The 19,861-nt window shown below is 40.0% G+C and overlaps 1 protein-coding gene across 7 annotated transcripts in view; it reads left to right on the forward strand.

Annotated features, from left to right (window-relative positions):
* The window catches only part of banp (BTG3 associated nuclear protein), a 190,204-nt gene that overhangs the window by 1,273 nt on the left and 169,070 nt on the right, over positions 1-19,861 (forward strand). For 5 of the 7 annotated variants that reach the window (XM_059993016.1, XM_059993021.1, XM_059993020.1 and 2 more), the window contains exon 1: positions 14,871-14,996. The exons of 1 other annotated variant lie outside the window; for it this stretch is intronic. The gene's annotated coding sequence lies outside the window, so the exon portion shown is untranslated. One more of the 7 variants, XM_059993018.1, reaches the window with a different exon arrangement.

The following is a 19,861-nucleotide window of genomic DNA, read 5'->3' on the forward strand; positions in this document are numbered from 1 at the left end:
TCAATGTATTGAGCACTATGTGCCAAAAGCTTTCTTCATGACCCTAATTATCTGTGATGCCACTTTCATTGAATTATGAACCTGTATTCCTAGATCCCTTTGTTCTACCACACTTAGTGCCTTACCTTTTACTGTGCAAGACCTACCCTGATTGGTCCTACTGAAGTGCAAAACCTCACACTTGTCTGAATTACATGCCATCTGCCACTTTCAGCCCATTTTCCCAGCAGCTGCATATCCTCTGCAAGCCATGATGGTCTTCCTCACTATCCACTACACCCCTAATCTTCATGTCATCTGCAAATTTACTGATCCAGTTAACCACATTATCATCCAGATCATTGATACAGATGAGAATCAAAGGACCCAGCACTGATACTTGTGGCACACCACTAGTCACAGGCCTCCAGTCAGAGAGGCAACCCCCTATCACTCTTCGGCTTCTCTCACACAGCCAACGTCAGACAATTTACTACCTCATCCTCAATGCCGAGCGACTGAACCTTTTTGACCAGCCTCCCATGTGGGACCTTGTCAAATGCCTTGCTAAAGTCCATGTAAAAACATCCACTTTACTGGTAACTTCTTCGAAGAACTCCAAGATCAGTTAGACATGATACCATGCACGAAGCCATGCTGACTAACCTTAATCAGTCAGACTCTATCCAAATACTTACATATTCAATCCATTACAATACCTTCCTATAACTTTCCAAAACTGATGTCAGACTCATCTGCCTATAATTTCCTGGTTTTTGTTTACTTTTTTTAAAAAAACGCAGAAACAACATTGGCTGTCCTCCAGTCCTCTGGTACCTCTCCTGTCGGCGAGGATGTTTTAAATATCTCTGCTAGGGATCTGGAAGTTTCTGCACTTCCACCCTCAGTGTCCAAGGGAACACCACAAAAGGCCCTGGGGATTTATCCACCCTGATTTGCCCCAGGGTAGGAAACACCCTCTTCCTCTGTAATCTGTACAGGGTCCATAAAGTTGATGCTGCTTTGCGTCACTTCTACAGAATCTGTATCCATCTCTCGAGTAAATAAAGATGCAAAGAATTCATTTAAAATCTTCATCTGTTTTGGCTCCACATACGGATTACCATTCTGGTCTTCCAAGGACCAAATTTGTCCCTAGCAATCCTTTTGTTCTGAACATATCTGTAGTATCCCTTAGCATTCTCTTTCACCCTGTCTGCTAGAGCAACTAGCAGGGGAAATTTGATATGAATGGGTATAGATAAAGTAAATGCAAGCAGGTCGGGTGAGGTCATGGATTAAAGATGTCACAACCTCAATCAGTGTATGACCCAGTCTTAACACTATGTTCTTAACACGATAGGAAACTACCTGTAAGAATCATTTTACTGATATCATATGTGTTCCTCTTTTACAGATCTTCAGAAGTACTATTTATTCACTAAATACCATATCTTCACCCTCTTTTATCTGATTCCTTTTTCTTATTTAATCTCCACCATCCTTCACATTTCATTTCCTCCTACGCTGGACCCTTTCTTTGAATCATTAAAACTTTTTTTAATCATAGATAATCACAAAGTCATATAGTCCGCCTGCTTGGCGTCTTTAAACTAATCTTACATTCCATCAATTACCTACGCACTGTGGTTATTTATAGCTAATCAACCTCCTAACCCCATACTTCAGGGATATAAGGAGGAAAGTACCCAAGACATCTTCAAGGAGCGGTGCCTCGGAAAGGTGGTGTCCATTATTAAGGACTCGTATCACCCAGGATATGCCCTGTTACCATCAGGAAGGAGAACCAAAAGCCACCCACTCAGCGATTCAGGAACAGCTTCTTTCCTTCTGCCATATGATTCTGAAATGAACATTGCCATGAACACAACCTCACTTTTTAAAAAAAGTGTTATTTCTGTTTTGCACTATTTTTAATCTACTGTAATTGATTTATTTATTTTTTTTCTTTCTATACTATCATGTATTGCATTGTACTACTGCTGCTAAGTTAACAAATTTCATGACACATGCTGGTGATAATAAACCTGATTCTGAATTAAACTTAGTAAGGAACATAAAGCCAAGTAATTTCAAAGATTAAGTATCCTATAAATGATACAAAAAATACTGCTACTTAAAATTGCTGGCACTAAAAATTGATTACTGTAAGTATGAAATCCAATTACTTTTAATTATTAACTTTAAGATAAATTTCATTGAAATTTAAATTTACCAGTCTTGTTTTCTTTCCATTTGAAACAAATCTTCTTTCCTCTATTTCTTTTGTAGCTGATTTTACATATAATTCCCCTATTCAAATCTGCACCATCTCTTTTTACCTTCTATCTTTGTTTTATAATTGTTCAACCTAAATAAATGTTTCAGATCCCACGGCATTCAGTTCCCTCAGTGTATAATCTTCAATTTGCACTTCCAACAATGTGACATTAAATATTTCAAAATCTAAAGGTTCAAGGGCAGTCTTGCTAAATGGAAGCTTGTTTGAATTTTCCCCTTGCTGTCCTTGGCTGAACCTGAGAAAGTTTTAGAAAGCTAAGGGTTAATCTGATGACCTTTGCCAAAAATATATTTACAGACCTACTTTGTTCCCCTATTACGCAAGGGAACTAGAACAAAATTCAGATGTCAACTTTGAAAGAGAAGGTTGCAAGGTTAAATCCAGCTCCAGAAGTCAAAGCAAAAGCAATCTGGGGTATTACACCATTCTATCAGATTAATTCTTTGTTTTCTAATGGCTGGGGTCACCTGTCTTGCAAAGACACTGCCCAGAAGAAAGCAATGCTGAACCACGTCTGTACAAAAATTTGCAAGAACACTCATGATCATGGAAAGACCATGACTGCCCATGTGATATGGCATGGCACATAATGAATGAACAATCACCTGCATTGCCATTTTCAGGTAACTGTGAAAATAATATATACAGTAAATGGCTTGGACCTTAGGATTGTATTTCAATGCTCCTAATGTACAGCAAATAGTAGGGACATATCCTGCTACTATTCAGCATCACACAATGCATTACCTCACACTTGGCTGGATTAAATTTCATCTGTTGCTGCTCCGCCTGACTCCAGTTGATCTATGTTTCATTGCATTCTCAATCTTCCTTGCCATCTGATTCTAGCAATTTTAAAATTGTCAGCAAATTTACTGATCAGACCATGACAAACAACAAATATCTTAACTCCAATCCCTCCAGTACAGCACTGGTTTTAGACTGAGTTAGAAGATCAACTTCCACCACTACTTTCTGCTTTCATTAAACCAATTTTGAATCCATTTTGCCAACACATCTTGAATCCCATGTGCTTTAACCTTCTGGATCAATGCATCATGCAGAACACTTTTTGACAATCCACATATACCATGTCTAGTGTTCCACCTTCATCAATTTTCCAGGTTAAAGTCATAAAAATTTATAGCACCGAAACAGGGCCTTCAGTCCATCTAGTCCACTTTGAACCATTTAAACTGCCTACTCTAATCAACCTGCACCTGGACCATAGCTGTCCCTACCTCTACCATCCATGTGCCTATCCAAACTTTTCTTAATGTTGAAATTGAGCTTGCATGCAGCACTTGTGCTGGCAGCTTGTTCTACACTCATGACACTATGAGGAAACAAGATCCCCTCATGTTCCCCTTAACTTCTCATCTTTCACCCTTAACTCATGACGTCTACTTGTCCCACCCAACCTCAGTGGAAAAAGCCTGCTTGCATTTACCCTATCTATAACCCCTCAATTTTGTATACCTATGTCAAATCTCTCCTTAGTCTTCTACATTCCAAGAAACCTACTCAATCTTTCTTTCACTCAAGTCCTCCCAATGTGCCAAAAGCTTTCTCTATGATTTTAACTACCTGCACCACTTTCTTCTTTGGCTGTCCATCGATTTCGATGTTGACTGTGCTGAGAGTTTAGTCTCTGCAGGCACGTTTATGGGCCACAAGATTGGCACTGTCTCCCACATTGGTTGCATTCGTGATTTGGCTAGTCTAGCACCGAATGTCTGCGTGCATGACCTGCTTCATATTTCATCTGCCTTTTCTCCTCGATAGCTGGGATTGACTTATTGACAATGCAGCGCCAACTTCTTCTGTCAAAGCATCTTTCTCCCATGTGTTGACATTCATGTCAGTGTTCTTCATATGGCGCTCGAGCAAATCTTTGTAACGCAGCTTCTGACCACCATGCTTCCTCTTTCCTTCATGTAGCTCGCCATAAAAAACAGTTTTGGGTAAACGATCATCGCTCATTCTTGTGACATGACCAGTCAACACAGCTGAGAAGTTGGGATGAGTGATTCTGCGCTGACTGTCCCAGCACTTTTGAGCACCTCCACATCTGGTACCCTCTCTTGCCACCTGATGTGTAATATTTGGCGTAAATGCCTGAGCTGTGTCTTCACCACTTTCAATGAATTGTGGACCTGTATTCCCAGATCCCTTTGTTCCACCGCACTCCTCAGTGTCTGACTGTTCACTGTGCATGACCTACCCTGATTGGTCCTACTGAAGTGCAAAATCTTGCACTTGTCAGCATTAAATTCCACCTGCCCCCTTTTCCAGCTGGTCCAGATCCCTCTGCAATATTTCTTCATCGTTGTCGACTAAACCTCCAATTTTGGTGCATTCCACAAATTTGCTGATCCAGATAACCACATTGTCAATATAAATGTTAAACAATAGACCCAGCACCAATCCCTGCGGCATTCCACTAGTCAACGGCCTCCAGAGAGGCCCCCATCTACTACTGCGTTGACCCTGCCTTGTGCAGCTGGATCCTGGACTTCCTGTCAGATCACCAGCACGTGGTAAGAGTGGACTCCCTCATCTCCACCCCTCTGACTCTCAACACAGGAACCCCTCAGGGATGTGTACTAAGACCCTCCTTTACTCCCTGTTTACCCATGTAGCCACCCACAGCTCTAATCTGCTATTTAAATTTGCCAATGACACTGCATTGATTGGGCTAATCTCAAACAATAACAAGGTGGCGTACAGGGAAGAAGTCATCTCCCTGACACAGTGGTGTCAAGAAAACAACCTCTCCCTCAATGTTGCAAAAACAAAGGAGCTGGTTGTGGATTACAGGAGGAATGGAGACGGGCTAACCCCAAAGGATCAGGGGTTGAAAGGGTAAACAGCTTTAAGTTCCTTGGTATCCACATCACCAAGGACCTCACATGGTCTGTACACACTAGCTGTGTGGTGAAAAAGGCACAACAGTGCCCCTTTCACCTCAGATGGTTGAGGAAGTTTGGTATGGGCCCCCAAATTCTAAGAACTTTCTACAGGGGCACAATTAAGATTATCCTGATTGGCAGCATCACTGCCTGGTATGGGAACTGTACCTCCCTTAATCGCAGGATTCTGCAGAGAGTGGTGCGGACAGCCCGGTGCATCTGTAGTTGTGAACTTCCCATGATTCAGGACATCTACAAAGACAGACGTGTAAAAAGGGCCCGAAGGATCACTGGGGACCCAAGTCACCCCAATCACAATCTACTGGGAAACAGTACAGCAGCATAAAAGCCAGGACCAACAGGCTCCAGATCAGCTTCTTCCACCAGGCCATCAGACTGATTAACTCACGCTGATTTGAGTGTATTTCTATGTTACATTGACTGTTCTACTTATTATAAATTACTATGATTGCACATTGCACATTTAGATGGAGACCTAATGTAAAGATTTTTATTCCACATGTATGTAAACGATGGAAGAAGTAAATTCAATTCAATTCTCTGGGCTCTCCCACAAAGCCAATGTCTAATCCAACTTACATCCTCACCTTGAATGCTGAGGAACTGAACCTTCCTGACCAACCTCCCAGGCGGGTCCTTGTCAACTATCTAGCTAAAGTCCATGTAGACAATGTCCACTGCCTTGCCTTCATCCACTTTCCTGGTAACTTCCTTGAAAAACTCTATTAGATTAGTTAGACATGACCTACCACACACAAAGCCATGCTGACTATCCTTAATCAGTCCACATCTATTCAAATACTCATATATCCAGTCCTTTAAATACCTTCCAATAACTTTCCCACAACTGATGTCAGGCTCAGCAGCCTATAATTTCCTGATTTATTTTTACAGCCTTTTTTAAACAGCAGAAAAACATTAGCTATCCTCCAATCCTATGGTGCATCTCCTGTCATGAACAGTGATTTAAATATCTCTGCAATTTCTGCATTTGCCTCCCACAGGGTCTGAGGAAATATCTTGTCAGGCCTTTGGGATTTATCCACCTTAATTTGCCCCAAGACAGCAAACACCTCCTCCTCTGTAATCTGGAAAGGGCCCTGGCTGCTGTTTTGCCTCACTTCTATACACTCTGTGTCCATCTGTGTCCTAGATTTAGTGTTGTGCAATGAACCGGATTTGATCAGGGACCTCGAGGTAAAGGAGCCATTAGGAGGTCGTGACCATAATATGATATGTTTTAACCTACAATTTGAGAAGGAGAAGGGAAAATCAGATATGTCAGCATTACAGTTGAACAAAGGGAACTATGGAGCTATGAGGGAGGAGCTGGCCGAAGTTCAATGGAACAAAACCCTAGCAGGGAAGACAGTGGAACAACAATGGCAGGTATTTCTGGGAATAATGCAGAAGGTGCAGGATCGGTTCATTCCAAAGAGGAAGAAAGATCCTAAGGGGAGTAAGGGGAGGCTGTGGCTGACGAGGGGAGTAAAGGACAGTGTAAAAATAAAAGAGAAGAAGTATAACAACATAGCAAAGGTGAGTGGGAAATCGGAGGACTGGGAAGCTTTTAAAGAGCAACAGAAGATAACAAAAAAGGCAATACGCTGAGAAAAAATGAGGTACAAAGGGAAACTAGCCTAGAATATAAAGGAGGATAGTAAAAGCTTCTTTAGGTATGTGAATAGCAAAAAAATAGTTAAGACCAAAATTGGGCCATTGAAGACAGAAATGGGTGAATTTATTATGGGGAACAAGGAAATGGCAGATGAGTTGAACAGGTACTTTCGATCTGTCTTCACTAGGGAAGACACAAACGATCTCCCAGATGTAATAGTGGCCAAAGGTACTAGGGTAATGGATGAACTGAAGGAAATTTATATTAGGTAAGAAACAGTGTTGGATAGACTGTTGAGTCTGAAGGCTGATAAGGTGGTCTGCATCCCAGGGTACTTAAGGAGGTGGCTCTAGAAATCGTGGACGCATTGGTAATCATTTTCCAATGTTCTATAAATTCAGGAACAGTTCCTGCGGATTGGAGGGTGGCTAATGTTGTCCCACTTTTCAAGAAAGGAGGGAGAGAAAAAACAGGGAATTATAGACCGTTTAGGCTGACGTCAGTGGTGGGAAAGATGCTGGAGTCAATTATAAAGGAGGAAATTACGACACATTTGGATAACAGTAGAAGGATCAGTTCGAGTCAGCATGGATTTATGAAGGGGAAATCATGCTTGACTAATCTTCTGGAATTTTTTGAGGCTGTAACTATGAAAATGGACAAGGGAGAGCCAATGGATGTAGTGTACCTGGACTTTCAGAAAGCCTTTGATAAAGTCCCACATAGGAGATTAGTGGGCAAAATTAGGGCACATGGTATTGGGGAGAGAGTGGTGGATATGTGGAATGCTCTGCCCCAGAAGGTAGTGGAGGCCAAGTCTCTGGATGCTTTCAAGAGTTAGATAGAGCTCTTATAGATAGCGAGGTCAAGGGATATAGAGAGAGGGCAGGAACGGGATACTGATTGTAGAATCAGCCATGATCACAGTGAATGGCGGTGCTGGCTAGAAGGGCCAAATGGCCTACTCCTGCACCTACTGTCTATCTCCCAAGTAAATACTGATGTAAAAAAAATCTATTTAAGATTTCCCCCATCTCTTTTGGTCCACACATTACCATTCTGATCTTCCAGAGGACCAATTCTTGTCCCTTGGAATCCTTTTCTCTTAATGTACACATAGAATCTCTTAGGATTTTCCTTCACCTTGTTTGCTAGGGCAGCCTCATGCCTTCTTTTAGCCCTCTTGATTTCTTTCTTAAGTGTTCTTTTGCATTTCTTATACTCCATAAGTACTTCATTTGTTCTTATCTGCCTGTACCTGCTATGCACCTCATCTTTTCCTAAACAAGGCCTCACAATCTCTGGAAAATCAAGATTCCCTATTCCTGTTATCCTTACCTTCTATTCTGACAGGCTCATACAAGCTTTGTACTCAAGATTTCACTTTTGAAGGCCTCCCATTTACCAAGTGCACCTTTGCCAGAAAACAGCCTGTCACAGTCCACACCTTTCTGACACCATCAAAATTGGCCTTTTACCAATTTAGAATCTCAACCTGTGAACCAAATTCTGTATTTTTCCATATTTACTTTGAAACTAACAGCATTATGATCACTACAATGGGAGAGATGCAGTGTTCCTCTACAGTGGGACTTTATGTACAGATTAAGAAAACTTTCCTGAACACATTTGACAAATTCTATCCCATCTAGTTCTTTTAGAGTATGAAGTCCAAGTTCCAAACATAAAGCCTCACTAGACAAGTTGTCCTGACTAAGCACTGCCATATTTCCCCTGAATAATTATGCTAGCCATTCCCCTTTTATCCCTCCTGCTCTGTTGTGCCTAAAACAGCAGAACCCTGGAATAATGAGGGGCCAGTCCTGCCCCTCCTGCAACTGTCCCACTAATGGTTACAGTATCATAATTCTATGTTGATCCATGCCCTGAGCACACCTGCTTTTCCTACAATACTTCTTCCAGTGAAATATACACAGCTCAGGACATTTGCTGTACCATGCTCAACATTTCAATTCCTGACTTTGTCTGAGGTCTTGACAACACGTCTCCACAACCTCACCATTATCTGTCTGGCACTCTAGTTCCCATAACCCTGGAGCTCTTGTTTAAACATCCCCATGCAGTATAAGCAAACCTTTCCACTAGGACATTAGTCCCCCTCCAGTTCAGGTGCAAATCGTCTCTTCTGTACAGGTCCCACCTTCCTTGGAAGGGAGTGCAATGATACACAAAAAAAAATCGGCCACCCTTTCTCCTTCACCACCTTCTCAGCCATGTGTTAAACTGTATGATCTTCCTAGTTCTGGCCTCGCTAGCACGTGGCATGGCCAACAATCCTGAAATCACAATTCTAGAGGGCCTGCCCTTTAACCTAGCACCTAACTCCCTGAACTCATTTTGCAGAATCTCATCTCTCTTCCTACCTATGTCATTCGTACCTACATGGACCAGGAGCTCTGGCTGCTCACCCTCTCATTTAAGAATGATGAGGACTCAATCCAAAATGTCCCAGATCCTGGCACATTGGAGGCAAGCTACCATCTGTGAATCTCGTTCTCACCCTCAGAACTTCCTTTCTGTTTCCCTAAACAAAGAATCCCCTATCATCACAGCTCACCTCTTCTCCCCCTTGTCTTCTGAGTCATAGAGTCAGACTCAGTGCCAGAGATCTGATGGCTGTGACTTTCCTCTGCTAGGTTATTCCCACTCCACCCCCAACAGCATCCAAAGTGTAGACCTGTTGTTGAGGGGAAATGGCCACAGGGTGACTCTGCACTGGCTGCTTATCCTTATTCCCCTTCCTAACTGTCACCCTGTGTTCTGTGTTCTGCACTATGGGTGCAACTATCTCTTTTATGTCCTATTCATCACCATCTCAGCCTCCTGAATAATCCAGAGTTCATCTAGTTCCACCTCCAAATCCTTCACACAGAATGTCAGAAGCTGTAGCTGGATGTAGTTTCATAGCTGAAGTTGTCATGTACACAGAAGGTTTCCCTGCCTTCCCACATCCGCAAGAGGAGCATTCAACTATCCAACCTGGCATCTCTATTATTCTAACTGTGCAAATACAAAGAAAGAATACAATAAATAAACTGGGGGGGGGGGGGCAAAAAAATCCACCTACGACTTTTTTGTCTTCTTTCACTCAAGCCTCTTCTCACTAAAGCCAAGAGCCAAAGCCTCAAAATCCCTACCCTAACACTATCCACTCCAACAATGGCCGCTCCACTTGTCCCTCCATTATTTTATTTTGTTCTTGCCAATTAATTTCGATTGCTGACTGACTACTGCTCAAAACACCAAACTGCCATGACTCAATGCATTACGTACTCAATTGGCGAACCTGAGTGAGCTGCATTTTCTCATGTTTTGGATCACGGACTGCCAATGCTCACAACAACTTCTGAAATAAACTCAAATTTGACTTGAGATATAGGATTTGTCTCGTAAAACAAAACACATGCCAACTCTCTCTAATTATTCCCAGCTTTGCTAAGTCAACAACTGTTTGTTAATAATTTTCCTACTACTAAAAGGAGGCTTTTGGTCTGTAGCTTCCAGTTTAACCTATATATTTTGAATTAAAGAACAATCCCATTTTATAAGCAGTTGTGTACCATTTATAATCTTCTAATAGCTTTGCTACTATCCCCACATTACAAGGCAATTAGAAGATAATGTCTTTGGCCTCTGGCATTTCCAGTTTATGTAATTCAATAATCTAGTGAGCATTACAGCTTTTTCAGATAATTCCGTTTGAGGACTTTAAACATTTAAATATCTCAATCTGTTTTTATTCAATCCAACATTGCTACTGCTTCCTCCTTCACTGTTGCATCAGCAGCACCCTCTCCTAGTGAAGCAGATAGAAAATACCAAAGTGAATATTGTGGATGCTAGAAATCTGAAAATAAAACAAAAACTTGGTAAATATTCAGGTCAGGTAAAATCCACAAAGAGGGAAATCGACTTATCGTTGGAAGTTATCAGAATAAATGCAAATTAAATCATTGACCACCCGTTTCTGGTTTGTATAATTACAAAATTCATTCATTTTATCTTGTATTTTAGCTACTATTTTCATTTCCATTTTAAAAAATCTTATATTTTGTCACTGTCTTACTTTTTCTGGCTTAGTTTAATCTCTGGGAATAAACCTCAGTTAGTCTGGGCTTGGATGTCATTTGCTTCTCATTAACTATGTCAATTCTCCTCTGCAAAATCCACAATTTGCCTTGCAATTTTTGTTTCTCATTTTAACTGAATCATATTTTCTTTCCAACTCACTGGTTAGTTCTTCTTTATATTTGTATTTGTCTGTCCTAATTATTCTGAATGTGATTATATTCTAACCGAAACCCTCTCGAGTACTGCTCCATTTGGCTTTTCTGAATGCCTTTCTTCCTCTTTGAGAGATAACCTATTTCAAGAACATAAGAACATAAGAACTAGGAGCAGGAATAGGCCATCCAGCCCGTCGAGCCTGCCCCGCCATTCAATAAGATCATAGTTGATCTGTCCATAAACTCAGCTCCATCTACCTGCCTTTTCCCCATAACCCTTAAACCCCTTACAATGTAAAAACCTATCTAACTGTTTCTTAAGTATATTTAGTGAGGAAGCTTCAATGGCCTCTCTGGTGCAGAGAATTCCACAGATTCACCACTCTCTGGGAAAAACAGTTTCTCCTCATCTCCATCCTAAATCTTCTCCCCTGAATCTTGAGGCAATGTCCCCTAGTCTAGTCTCACCTACCAATGGAAACAACTTTCCTGCTTCTACCTTATCTATCCCTTTCAAAATTTTGTATGTTTCTATAAGATCCCCTCTCATTCTTCTGAACTCCAGAGAGTATAGTCCCAGGCGATTCAATCTCTCATAACTTAACCCCTTCATCCCTGGAATCAACCTGGTGAACCTCCTCTGCACTGCCTCCAAAGCCAGTATATCCTTCCTCAAGTACAGAGACCAGAACTGCACACAGAACTCCAGGTGCGGCCTGACCAGTACCCTGTATAGTTGCGGCATGACCTCCCTGCTCTTGAATTCAATCCCTCTAGCAATGAAGGCCAACATTCTGTTTGCCTTCATAATAACCTGTAAGCCAACTTTTTGCGATTCACAAACAAGCACTCCCAAGTCCCTCTGCACAACAGCATGCTGCAATCTTTCACCATTTAAGTAATACTCTGCTCTTCCAAAGTCGATGATCTCACATTTACCAAAGTTGTATTCCATCTGCCAGACCTTGGCCCGCTCACTTAACCTATCTATATCCCTCAGCAGACTCTCCACATCCTCTGTACAATTTGCTTTTCCACACAGTTTAGTGTCATCAGCTAATTTTGCTGCGCTACACTCAGTCCCCTCTTCCAAATCATCAATGTAAATGGTAACCAGCTGTGGTCCCAGCACCAACCCCTGCGACACCCCACTCACCACTGACTGCCAACCAGAGAAACACCCATTTATACCAACTCTGTCGTCTATCGGTTAACCAATCCACTATCCATGCCAAAACATTTCCTCCGACTCCATGCATCCGTATCTTATTTAAAAGTCCCTTGTGCCCCTCCTTATCGAACGCCTTCTGGAAATCCAAGTATATGACATCCATCTGTTCCCCTCTATCCACTGAACTTATTATGTCCTCAAAGAACTCCAGTAAGTTTGTCAAACAGGACCTGCCCTTTCTGAATTCATGCTGCATCTGTCTAATGGAACTACTCCTTTCTAAATGTTCCACTGTTTCTTCCTTAGTGATAGCTTCAAGCATTTTCCCAACTACAGATGTTAAGCTAACTGCCTGTCTTTTGCCTACATCCTTTTTAAAAAAGTGGCGTGACATTTGCTGTCCTCCAATCTGCCGGGACCTGCCCAGAGTCTAGAGAGCTTTGATAAATGATTACCAACGCGTCTACTATAACCTCCGCGAATCCCTTCAGCACCCTGGGATGCATCCCATCAGGACCAGGGACTTACCTACCTCCAGACCCTTCAGTTTGCTCATCACTATCTCTTTAGTGACAGTGATTTTATCAAGGTCTTCTCCTCCCATTTCATCCCTAACATCCTTCTTTGGCATATTAGACATGTCCTCCACCGTGAAGACTGACACAAAATAGTCGTTCAATGCCTCAGCCAGTTCCTTATCACCCAAAGCAATTTCCCCTTCTTGTCTTCCAAGGGACCTACGTTAACTTTAGCCACCCTCTTCTGCTTTATATATTTATAAAGACTTTTGCTCTGTTTTTACATTTTGTGCTAATTTACTTTCATACTCTATCTTCCCTTTCCTTATTTCTTGTTTAGTTGTTCTCTTACACTTTTTAAAGTTTTCCCAATCCTCCAGTCTCCCACTACTCTTTGCGACTTTGTACTCATGAGCTTTTAATTTGATACTATCTTTTATTTCCTTAGTTATCCAAGGCTGGCTCTCCCCACACTTACTGTGCTTTCTTTTGACTGGAATATACTTCTGTTGAGTACTGTGAAAAATCTCTTTGAAAGTATTCCACTGTTCCTCAACTGTCCTACCAAATAGCCTGTGCTCCCAATCTACATTAGCCAACTCTTCCGTCATCCCACTGTAGTCTCCCTTGTTCAAGCATAATACACTAGTTTTAGATCTAACCATTTCATCCTCCATCTGTATGTGAAATTCAATCATACTATGATCTCTCTTTCCAAGAAGATCCTTGATTACAAAATGGTTAATCTTACCTGTCTCACTGCACAGGACTAGATCTAAGATAGCATTTTCCCTCGTAGGTTTACTAACATGCTGCTCGAGAAAGCAATCACGGATGTATTCTATGAAGTCTCCTCAAGACTTCCTTGACCAACCTGATTCACCCATTCTACGTGGAAGTTAAAATCCCCCATGACAACTGCTGAACTGTTCTTGCAAGCCTCAGTTATTTCTTGGTTAATTGCCTCTGCCACTACAATATTTTCATTAGGTGGCCTTTAGACAACTCCCACCAGTGATTTTTTCCCTTTACCATTCTTAATCTCTACCCAGATGGATGCAACATTCTGCTCAGTAGATCTTCTATCATTTCTCACAATTGCCCTGACCTCATCCCTAATCAAAAGCACCACTTCTCCTCCTCTGCCTTCTTGCCTATCTTTCCATATTACCAGAAATAATTGCCATCTTCATTCATGATACTGTTACTAGGACAGTCCATTGAAGAATAATCTCAATTACTCATTTTCACAATCATGTTCTTGTAGTTTGCATTATGTCTTTTCTCTGCTTTTCACTTTGGAATCTTATTGTATAGATAGCTCCTTAGTCATTAAAAAATTCTGTTATTTTTAATTCCCCATCTACATTAATTCTTTTTCTACTATTGAACACTTAAACTAATTGATTTAGCTTATTGATAATATGACAGTGTTAGGCAAGTATTCCGCCCAGATTCAGAGGACATACCAGAAAACATTTCTGACAGGTCTTTTGGACCCAGGAAAGTACCAAATCAACTAACAATTGATAACGTGTATCGATAGATTTATCCGTTAAGGAACTGAAACAATATAACAAGTTTAACCTAACCAAATTTATGAGGAAGTAATCCTTCAAAATGAAATTCTAAATGTCACATTTCAGAATCTAACGGAACCACATCAAACAAACACCAATATAAACAAAAAAAAATCGGCAGCATTCATTTAAAATGGTTCGGCACCCGCTGCGTTTATTAAAGTTCCCCGATGAAATGCAAACCGGAAATAAAACAAACAGAACAGTGAACATCACTTCAAACAAAATCTCAGTTCAGTAGATTTAATGACAAGAGAAGGAAATGAACCTACATTTCATTTTTTGTTTTGTGAGTGTGCTGCTTCATGATTTTTCTTTGATACTTATAAAGGATTTTTAACATATTGGTGGGGACGAGGTGATAAAACAAGTCTTAACATAAAAATTACCAGTAAAGTTCAGCTCGCACGCCGCCGAGGTTCGCTGCTTGCGCCGACTGTGGGCAGGCAGCCTCGCTCTCCCCCTGCGGGAGCGTCGGGCAAAGCACAAAGAGCGAGCGAACGCGCGACCCGCAGCCCGCCCGCCCGCCCGGCCAGCCGGCCGCCATTTTAGTTGCCTGCCGCCAAGCCGTTGCTGTGCCGGAGCGATTCTCTCGCGAGGAAGGACGCCATTATCGGATTTTAACAAGCAAGAAACGAGAACTGAACGGTAATAACCACCGCGATAGTGCGGCTCTCGTTTGTAAACTGTGTCTGCTCTGTTCGCCTGTCTTGGCCAGGGAAATGACTGGAATGTGCCGATTTTTATTAGAAATATGCCTATACGAGCGCCGCATTTTCAGGTGGAGCGGCCTACAGGAGATACGCCCGATTTTAATAATTCTTGGCTGTAGTCTTGTTTTATGTTTCATGTAACAAACAAGGTAATAATGATTGAAGACGGTAATTACGGCTAGGGATAGCTTGCCGATTGCGTATTCGTTCATTCTCTATTAGTGAAAACTGTTACGGTACCACAGAATTCCAATTTCGGTCTTTTGTATTTTACATCGGTGGAACTAGAAATAATGTTTCATGAGGTGAAAAGTCCAGGTTGGCGTTAAACATTATTTTTTGAATGTGTATATATTTCTAACTCGGATCATGTATAAATTCGAATAAATTCGGTAACTGCATTATTATTGTACACAACTAAAATGGTTTGATAATGTGCTGAAATTTAAAAAAAAATTAAAACCGCAGATTCGTCAAGGATTTAAATACAATGCTCTTTTTATAGATGAAGCACCGAGGAGTTGTATTAGTACCGGAATTCAAGTTATTTGAAATGAACAAAATAATTTGCCAATTTTCACATGACGAATGATATGCTAATACAGTCCATGAAGACAGAAAGAGCCATGTCCGCTGATGCTTTTATGTTTATGCAATTATGAATCCTCTACAGTCTATAACTATATATAGTATTTTGTAACTACCGTAGTTTGGTGCTCGTAGTATCGGCAATTTCAGTATCATTCAGAAACCAGAGACCAAAGGAGAACATGTGCTGGTTTTGCATGGCCATGACAGCGAAGGCTTACAGGCCTTGAGAGTAAAGTTGTTATTCCTGCTTGCAGTTGCAGATATCTGAAGTGGGTCTTGAAACGCTTCTCACTTCTAATGTAAAAATATCTTAAAACATTGGATTAATTGCAATTAGAAAATAATGAAAAAAAGATATGTTTAAAAAAAGCCCAAGATTGCAATTTGTTTTGAAAAAAACAGCAAACTGTGAACATGAGTTGGTGCACCAATCCTTTCGACCTGGCATTGCCGGTGTTGGAATTTGAAAAGGATGCGTTTGTTTCACTTGGACGATTTTACTGTTTCAAACACTTTCAGTTTTTTTTAATGTCTGTATTTCTTGGATTAGTCTTTACAGTGATGAGAAATCTTATTCCCAATGCACAACGAGTAAACACTTTGTGTTTACGTTCTATTGAGAAATGGGTAGTTCCTGTGAGAAATGCCACTTCAATTAGTGTGCATATAATGTTTTAGGTATTTGAATGCAGATATTAAATTGCAGCCTGACTGGTAAATTTTTAATCTATTGGTCCCATTTTTAAAATATTCAAGTGAATATCTAAAATTGGATGGCTTTGTTTGAAATTAATAAAAAGCAGACTTTTGTCTACATTGTGATATTAATTGTAACATGCAATAAAATATCCTGCATTAGAACTGGGGATTTATTTTCATTGACGGTTAAACAGGATGGTGAAGAAACTGATTCAACAGGTCATGAAAATCTCTATGCTTTCAAATCCATTTGCTTCTGATTAATCTTTTTCTTCATCCTATTCAACCCTGTCTCAAATCCATCTATAAATTTTAAAAAATGAGCTTTAGTTGCCTACAGGTTTGACTTTTCAAATGTTGCATTTATTAGTACTTGTTTTATTTCATTTCCAAAATTGTTGGTCCAGTGCATGACTATTTGATCTACCAAAGACCTAAAACTCTGGAATTCTTACTCTTGCCTTGCCTCTGGAATGCCTCTCTTTTCCTGGTTTGGACAAAGGGTTGAACAAAATTGGAAGCTGGAGATCTGTAGAGTATTCACTACCATTTATTAGAAATACTCACAGCACCTTCCATTTGTTTATTGATGAATGAAGGTAGACTGATTGGGAATTGTCTAGTTTAGCTTTGTTCTACTCTTTGGATCATTGATATTCTTCAAGAAAGGAAATCAGAATTTCTATATTGGTTTAATCTATGTGATACTGTAGAGAGAGGTGGAGTGGCTGACAACACTGTTTCTTTATTAATAGACCTGGTGGGCTAAATCTGAAAAGTGACAGCTGCATTGTTTATCTTAGTGTAAAGCTGATCTTGAAATGGAGAGAAAATATGAATACAGTCAAGTTAGCCTTGAGTCAATTCATTGGGAAAATGTTTGAATGTATTGGTAAGAAGAATTACAACATGTTAAAATATAGCTTCGTGAGTTTGGGTTAAATAAAAAAGCTTAATGGACAAAAAAAATGAGGAATAAAGCAGTCAGTTTTAAGTTGATCAGTACTTACTAGTAAGTGATATCAGAATCATAAGCTATCAATAATTATAAGATGATAAGGATTCTGAGAAAGATTGGGTAGATGCTAGGGGGTTCTGAATGGAAATTGTTGAACTAAAATCCTCAAGACTGAATCTAGAATTGGGCCATTCACCCCACTGAGTATGTCATTCAGTCATTCATGGTTGATTATTTTCCCCCTCAACCCCATTCCCTTCCCTTCTCCCCATAATATTTAACATCCTTATAATAAAGAGTTTTTGCTCCATTTTATAATTTGGTTCTTTTGCTTGGTCAATAAATTGGTTCGTCTAATGGAACATGGACTATTTTGACTTCTATTATGATTCATGTTCTTTGTAAGTTCTCTGTATGAGAAGGAGTTGTCTAAATTAGTGCAAAACTAGCCAATCAATATATCAAGAGTATTTTGCAATAGTTCAGGAAAAATTGTTTTGGAAGCTAGTATGAAATCAGCCATACTTACAACTAAAGTTAAATATATTTGATGATCTGCTGCCTTTGTAATTTATAGGAAATCGAGGAGACCCCTGAATTTTACACAGCAGGATTTAGGAGCTTTGGTTCAAGACTACTGATGGGTTTTAAAAGTTTCGAGAGGCTTTTATAAATATCTGAAATGATAATGAACTCCTTTGTTTAACCAGCCTTTCTATTCAGTGACTGTTAATGCAATCAGTTGTTGTATATCATTTAACAAGTTTTCAATGATTAGCCAGACAAAAACCACATAGTTATTAAGTTAGAATCGTGGATGTATGAATAATTATGTAGTAGGTGGTGGATTTCAGGAAAAATGTAGCATTTGGAAAACAGGAAAAATTTAGTAAAACTGGGGATGGTAAATCTATGTAATCGCCAAATTGCTTTACTGTTAAGAAAGCTCAGTATTTACAGGAAGATGCTGATCTGGGCGGAGCTAAAGCTAATGAAATCAGTGGACTTTTGGTAAAGTCAACAGATAGATGTTGATTTGAGCAGTCCTTGTTTCGGGATATAGAACACACAACACAGGAGCAGGTCATTTGTGCTGATCATGATGCTAATTAAACTGTTCACATTCCTGTATGTGACCTGTATCCCCCAGTTCCTACCTGTTCATATGCTTGTCTAAATGCCTTTAAATATTGCTATTATAGGATTGAAGGCTAAAGTTAAGCACATAAAAGATAACACCAAAAACTTAAAAAATGTTTGTACCTCAATGTGCTTAGCCTTTTTTTCCCCATGGTATGGAAGTCTAAAACTCAAGGGCATGGTTTTAAGCTGAGGGAGGAATTTAAATAATTCAAGATATGAACTTATTTATCAGGCGTACATCGAAACACAGTGAACATACCAAAATGCGTGCTGGGGTGGGGGCAACCCGCAAGTATTGCCTGATATTGCGGCACCAGCATGGTATGTCCAGGAGACTCGAGGGGCACACAGTGTAGCGGTTGTATTGAATAAGCCTACCGGAAGTTGTAGAAACAATATACATTGATATTGTTTAAAAGGTATCTAGATAGGAAAGGAGTGGAAGGAGACAGCCTAATGCAGTAAAACGGAATTAGTGTAGATGCATCACAGTTCCCATAGGCAAGTTGGGCTGAAGAGTCCATACTTGCACTGTACAACTCTGACTCTATATAATGCTGGTTTAGATTGGGGTGCCCAAACTTGGGCAACCATTTCTGGTTGAGCAGAAGGCCACGACCAGATATTCTTCTGATAGGTCTTGGTGCATGTTACAGAAGTGCACTAAAGCAAAGCATATGCCTAATTTATGTGTTGCCCTTTGTACAAAATTCTACAGTACAAATGAGGCCTTGAGAACATGAAAGGGGGTCTTGGTTGCTGAGACTTGCGTGTTTATTATTTAAAGGACATCACCATAATTTAACAATTGTTACTGGTCCAAGGTACCCATTATCCTTCAGATATATTTTACAACAGGGGTTTCCAATTGTTTTTATGTCATGGAACCTAACCAGGTTGGGGACCCCTGGTCTACAGTATTAGTTTGCTCCCACCTTTCCTGCTGCTGATTTCCTCAGCTTTTCTGTTCTATCTTACCTCTTCAGTGATCGGGCATCTGTTAAGACCATCTGTTAAAACTATCAGTGATAGTTTTTAAAATATTCTTTTCCAGGAAATCAATTAAAATTGGAAAAATAATTCTCTATGAACTCATTTTAGTCATTTTTGTGGTAAATGTGTTGCTTTATATCATTTGTAAGAATTATTTGTGCTGTTTTATTTTACTATCCATTTTACAATGTCCTGTATATTATTATCAATATTGGACAAGAACGTCAATAAAATTTAAATTGATTTGTGACTTGTTTTGCAATTATTACCACAATTTCATTTTACTATTCCTTTTTATTTGTTCATTTTGGTATTGATCTTGTGATTGGGGAAGTTAAACTTGTCAATTCTTCTTACTGTTGTTTAACTTTTTTAATTCATCAAAAGAAGTGTGCAAAGCCCCAGTTGTCCATCTG

Source organism: Hypanus sabinus, chromosome 17 (genome assembly GCF_030144855.1).
Source record: "Hypanus sabinus isolate sHypSab1 chromosome 17, sHypSab1.hap1, whole genome shotgun sequence".
NCBI classification, from domain to species: Eukaryota; Metazoa; Chordata; class Chondrichthyes; order Myliobatiformes; family Dasyatidae; genus Hypanus; species Hypanus sabinus.